Source organism: Geospiza fortis, unplaced genomic scaffold (genome assembly GCF_000277835.1).
Source record: "Geospiza fortis unplaced genomic scaffold, GeoFor_1.0 scaffold31, whole genome shotgun sequence".
NCBI classification, from domain to species: domain Eukaryota; kingdom Metazoa; phylum Chordata; class Aves; order Passeriformes; family Thraupidae; genus Geospiza; species Geospiza fortis.
This window is the reverse complement of record NW_005054483.1, coordinates 349,153-355,699: the sequence shown is the minus strand read 5'-3', so window position 1 is coordinate 355,699 and position 6,547 is coordinate 349,153. Positions and strand designations below refer to the sequence as shown.

The 6,547-nt window shown below is 46.3% G+C and overlaps 1 protein-coding gene across 1 annotated transcript in view; it reads left to right on the top strand.

The window, feature by feature from the left end:
• The window catches only part of RNFT2 (ring finger protein, transmembrane 2), a 30,862-nt gene that overhangs the window by 12,477 nt on the left and 11,838 nt on the right, over positions 1-6,547 (top strand).

Here is a 6,547-nt window from a genome sequence, read left to right as displayed (position 1 = left end):
ACAGGGCACTTCAGGGGGTGTCTAAACTGGGAACAGTTTTGCTCAGCAATGACAGGGGTGGCAGGGGAGTTGAGCAGTTCGTTCCTGCACAGCAGGGCTATCTGAGATGGTTATTAATTTAATTCTGGCAATTGTCCAGCTTTTTTTTTTTTTCCTCCTTCTATTATTATTATTATATTTTGGGAGATTAATGTGCTGGGTCAGAGCATAATCCAGACTGGGGAGGGAGGGAGAAGTGATGTGAATAGTCCTCCCAAGATAAATGGCAGTGTTGGAAAAGGTTCACAGCCTTTGCTTGCTTGTCTGAGAGCCATCCCAAGTACTCATTAATCCTTGTCTGGAGAGAAGAAAGAGAAGGGGTCTTTATTTGCAGCTCCAGTGAGAGGCTGGTAGGATCACATCTGTCAAGGGCCTGTAATGACTCAGAGCACAGATGCTTCATTTTTAATACCTTTTTCTGGAGAGCAATGTGTCTCACTTTTTTTGAGCCCCTTTTTGTCTGAGGATGTTGGGGATGGTCTCGCTGTCCCCTGGCACTGCTGGCACCAGCACCAGATCTGGGTTTGGTTTGGGGGTTCTGTCCCCCACTCTGCAGCCTTTAACCCAGCCAGGGATGGGATGTAACAAATGAAGATCAAACTGGGATGGGAGTGCTCCAGGAGAACCACAGGACACCATGGAAATGGTAATTGGTGATCACATAGCTGATCTCCTGCCCTGAGCCTGCTGACCCCTGGCCAGCACAGGTGAGGATTTAAATGGAACTTTTTGCTCAGTTTGAACACTTCTGGTGCAATTTATGCACATTAACCTTCACCAAAATTTTTATCAAGTTTTTTCTCTGAATACTTGCCAGATACTAAGTTATTCTCTTCCTCCCAATGTCCTCCAAGTAGGATTTCTGCCTGAAGCCCACCTTGGAGTTTATGAACTTCTGGGCAGTTGTCATTTAATGGTAACAGGCTGCTGGAGAAATACGAATTTAACTCAGCAGAGCTTGATTTTTTCAAAATGGGTATTTCTGTATAGTGAGAAGTTTTTGTGCCAGTTTAACCACTCAGAACAGCAGCCTCTTGCTCCCCTGGTAGGGAGCCTGAGGTGGAGGTTGCTGCACCCAGGGATTTAATCCTCAGCTGCTGGCAGTCAGCAGTAGATCCTAAAACTTGCCCTTGGATGGGATGTGGGGAACTTTAATCATCCTGCACTCAGCCTCTGAGCTGGCTCTTCAGATTTCCCTCATTTTGGAAGTTCAAAGGCACTTGCAATGCTAGTCTGGCTTTTCCTGCTGCTCCTTGGGATCCTGGTTTTCTCTGAATACTGCGTGGTTTTTGCTTTTATTTATCAGTCTCTGTATCTCCCTTCATTCTTGTCTGTAGACTGAACTCCCAACAATTTTTTGAGTCTTTTCTCAGAGATTGTTAATTCCAGATCTTATTATTCTCTTCTGGACTGTTTTCATTCCCTCCTTGTTTTCTAGACCATTTCTCCAGTCTGTCAAGATGAATTTGGAATATAATCCTTCTTTCCAATTGTGCTTACAGTTTAGTGTCAGCTGTACATTACTTTGTTCCATCAGGATCATCAATGACAACAGTGAACTCTGCTTTCATCAGTTGGATGCATCTTTTCATTTTGAAAGAAAACACATAAAAAATCTGGGTTAGAACACTCAGCTCCCCCCATCCAAAGTACCTGGGTCATGTTTTCCTAGAGTGGCCCATCACAGGAAGGACAATTTTTGTTGGAAGCTTCTGTGATTTGTAGCATCAGTTTATGCTTTAACTGAGAGAAAGCGAACTCAAATTGAGGAGCAGAAAAAGTTTGTCTTTGTACAGTGGGCAAAACCCATCATCATGGGTGCTGGAAGGGTGAAGCATGAGAGCTGCTTTATGGTGAGGGTACAACCAGCCAGAGTTCCCCAAGCCTGAGCAACTCAGAAATTCAGAGCAACTCCTCCAAAGAATGAGGGAAGACTGAAATTCTGACAAAATAACCCCAGAGTTTCCCAGGTTCCAAACCAGCCTGGGAGGCTGTGAGACTCCAGTCAGGCTGGAATGCAGGGAGAGAAGAGCTTGTGGATTGGAGAGAAGAGCAGGAGAAGGAAGGTCACCCCAGCATCAGACTGATCCCAGAGCTCTGGGGCGTTTCCAGAGGATCCCACCTGTGCTGGAGGTGCCCCCTCTCTGTCCCCAGGCTGTGACAGGGACACTGAGCTGGGTACAGGTTTCAGGAACAGCTGAGCTCATCATTCCTTTGGAAGGGAGGGCTTGGCTGAAGGCTCTCCATTAAAAAAGGCAAATAAGATCATTTGGTTCAATATAAAATGAATTAAAGTAAATTAAACTGCAGGAGCCATGTGGCCTGCAGAGGCTTCCATTGTTGTGCACACATCAAGGGCAGCTTTTCATTTGCACTGCTAAGGAATGACAGCTTGAGGGGGGTGGAATTCAAAATCAGGAAATAAATAATAAAAAGACACACTTGCCAAAGATTTCACTTAGGAAATCCCAGGTGCCTGCAAGCCTCCCATCCCCTCCTCATGTTGTTGTCAGCAATCTGAGCTGGAGAAGTGAGTGAAACATGGGGGGAGGGAGAAAGAAAATCAAACCACATGGGACTGTAAGAAACTGTTACCCCAAGTTCCTGCATCTGTGTCTCTATCCCTACAGGGGACAAAGATACCCTGGACATTTTAATACATCAGAAAGGCCCTAAATAAGGATTTTCTCTGCGTGGTCAGTGCAGAGCCAAGTTACAGGGGACTGCATTTTCCTCACTGCAGCTTTGAACATACTTGCTTGGTGGTTTTTACAGTTAATTGTTTTATTAGTGCTTTTTATTTTTAAAGTACCATCTCATCAAGTCTGGTCAGAGAAAACTTGGTCTGGATTTGACAGCAATTGCAAATTCTGCACTTGGACCTTGGACCAAAACCCTTCTTCAGGTGCACATCATATTTCCTGCCAGAGATGAGTACAGCTCTGCCAGGGAACCTGGCACAATAATTTCCATATTCCTTCTGAAACTGCACCTTTCTTTTGTCCTAAGGGGAAAAAAAAAGGCTCTTGGAGCATTTAAGTCCTCTAAAAATACAAAAGCAATAAAAAACTCACTGGAAGCTGGTTCATAGATGATGTTGAATAAAAAATACCCAGGCAAAGATGTTCCTGGTCCTTGTCTGTGCACTGTGGAATTTATTGTGGCTGAGGAGGTGTTCCCAGGCAGGTGACAGCCCAACCGCTCATCCCCTCTCCTCTCTGACCTTGGTCCTCTTTGGGGGAGCTCACTCCCAAACAGATTCACTCTTCATGGAGCAGCCTGAGCTTGGCTCCTCTTGAGCCACAGAACTCCAGGATGTTCTGCAAAGACTTCTCCCTGCTGCAGCTGGGACTGATGTGCTGTCCCAGAGTCAGTGTGGGCTTCATTATTTACAAAACTAAAAAACTCACTGAAGCACAAGAGCAAGTACTGAGGAGTGGGGACTCCTCTGTCCCCCTCCCTAAATTTGCTTTGCAAGTCACTGCTACTGAACTTTGTAAAAATCATTGCTCTTCAGTGCTTTCCCAGTTTAGCTTTCCAGTTTAAGACACAAAAGATGTCATTTTCAGAAGCATTGTGCACTAAAATTCTCAATTTACCCTCTAATCCCACCTTGACATTAATCCTGCATGGATTTTCACCAATATCCTCCATGCCCCAATGCTGTTTGCTGTGTAATCTGGGAATTTTCTGTTTTACTGCTCCTACCCAGCACTTGATCTGTTGGCACCATGACCTGGAATCTCAGCAGAGCCTGCTCTCCTCTGATCCAAACTGCCAGCAGGACTCCAAAGCTTTTTCAAGCATGTTTCAGAATATGCCCTAATGCTGCTGCTGGCAGCAGAACAAGTGAGACTTGGAGCTTCCCTCGAGTGCTAATCACACCTTGCAGTTGCCTCATTGCAACTTCTCTCACTTCTCCTGCCTGCCCCACTCTGATTGCACCGTGTCAGTCCTTGCTGTGCCTCTGTTCCTTGTGGGAGGCACAGCCTTATGGCAAAGGAGCTGCACACTGAGCCCTGGGAGAATTTGCATTCCCTCTGCTGCTGCAGCCTGCCCCCTGTGCTGTGTCTAGCTTGGGATTCAGTTTTTAATTACACTGCTCCATGTTATTTTTCTGTGAGACTTCTCCCCTCCATCACCACCACGCCCCAAGGATGAAGGTGAGGGATTGAAAGAAGCTCTTGCAGCAACTGGAAAGTTCACAGGAAACAAAGAGAAGAATATTCTACAAGTTCAAGTTGAGTTGCTACACTGGGGAATTAAATCCTGTCCTTTGCTTTGCCAAATAATTCCTGTGTGAGTCTAGAGAAGTCAGGTAAAGCTGCAAACTGAAGTCAGGGATTCAGGTTTTAATGGTAATGTGATCTAGAAAATGAAGTGCTTTATAAAAAGTCTAATCCCAGCACCTCAGCTTGGACACCAAAACAACCTTGCCTTGACCTTTGTCTTTGTGTGTCTCAGGTTCTCATTTAGAAAATGCAGAGAAAAGCTGTCCCTGAGGTCAGCCAGCAGCATGAACATAAAGGGGTTTTAAAAGTGTTTTTTGTAGTGCTGATGTCGTAAAGGGACTGAAGAAATTCCAGGAATGTGCTCCTCTGGGCAGAGCTCAAATGGCAGGAAAGGATCAGATGCAGATCTGCCATCAGGTAGTGAGGATGTAACAAAATACCCAGAAATTCCATGTAAAAACAGCCAGTGCAGTACAGGCTGAAACTCTGCATGTACAGGAGGCAAAGTGCAATTGTGTGAAAATGCTGATTTCCCCTGTTTCAAAAGAACTGCTTAGCTTAGAGTATAGAAATTATATTTCTGTGTGGTGAAGGAGGTTCAGAAAAATAGGAGGATGATACCCCAGTCATTGATTTGTGTTTTTAACTGAGCACTGGGAAAAAAAAAAAAAAGGAATCAAAATTTCACCATGTGGTATCTGAGGCTGATCAGCAGAGCTGCTAAAATTAGATCCCAGCACAGCCCTTCCCCACGTGTGCTAATGAAGTGTTTGATAGCAGCAGCAGCTCCCTCAGAGCAAGCAGGGCCAGCACTGCCCTCCTCACTTCTTGGGCAGGCTCAATTAACCCTTGATGGGAGCAGAGCCTTTCTGCTCCTCCTACCCCCACCCTCATCAGGAGCTGTAATTCCAGGTCATATCCTATTTAATCTCTGCAGTTCAGCTCCCACACTGCCCAGTCCTGCACAGGGCTGGCCCACCAGAAAGATTCTGCTGATCTTAGAAAGCTCTTCAACCTCTCTAAATTCCAGAGAAAATTCCCATATTTACACAGGTTTTTCTGACATAGGAAAATTCACCTGTCAGAAACAGACCTTGCTTTATTTCAAGCTGTGGTGCCAGGCACAGGAGAAATAATTATGTTTGTGCTTCATATAACACACAGTTCTAATCTTGAAGGAAAAAAAAAAAAGCTGATGTATTTTAGCAGAATTTTTCAGACAAAATACAGCTGAGACAAAGATTTGACTTTGAAAAGTGTAACCTAGATAGCCAAGAGATAACAGAGCTGAGCAGTGGCAGACAGGTGTGGTGTGTGTGCTTCCCACTGATGGGTGCTGTCTGCAGTAAGTTCCTGCTATCAGAAATTTACATTTTACTGCTGAAACTGTAGGGAACAATCCTCATTTTCCAAGCTTCTGGCTCAGAAGGAGGGCCTCACTTCTGCATCAGCCCTTTGTAGAATTATTTCTGATTTTCTGGCACTTTTCCTAGTTTCAAAACGGGGCTGGTGTGGTGCACTGAGATGCCTGAAGTTTTTAGTTCTCTTCAGGTGATGCTCAGCTGCCCTGCTGGAATCACTCTAAATTTACCAACATTTATGGTCAGGTGGGTGCTGCTAAGGGGGTGCAGGGAGGGATGCATCCCTTAAAACATCACTTCACTCCTGGGAGGCTGTCACCAAGTTTCTAACTGCTAAAAAATCCTGCTACGCTGCAGTTACCACTGGAAACGGGAGATAAGGGAGTTCTGGCAGCTCTGGGGAGGGTGCAGAAGTTGTGGTTGGATGCTGAAGTTTGTCACTCGATGCCACTGCCACCTCCAGAGCCTGGCTGTGCCCCGGGGCTGCCCCAGCTTTGCTCCCAGATGGTCACTCGGGGCTTTTGGTGCTCAGAGGTTGTGTTGGAGCAGAGTTCCAGCAGGGATGCAGGATGCAGCAGGATGCAGCAGCTCTGGCTGATGCAATGGGACAGCAAGCAGTGACCTGTCCCAGCCAGCAGCAGGGATGGATGGATGGAGGGTGGGAGGGATGAGAGCAGAAAGCAAAATTCGCTGCCTTTACCTTGCTGGGAGCTTTCATCAGAGCCCTGTGGAGGGACACGGTGACAGCGTTGTCATTTCTGCCCCAGCAACACCCAAAATAAACCATGATGGCATCGAGGCAGAGGGCTGGGAGAGGCCTGAGTGCTAATTGCATAAATCGGGGCGGTCCCGAGCCCAGACTGCTGCGGGGGACTGCTGCCCGGGGCTGTGCGGGGAGGGGATGGGGATGGGGGA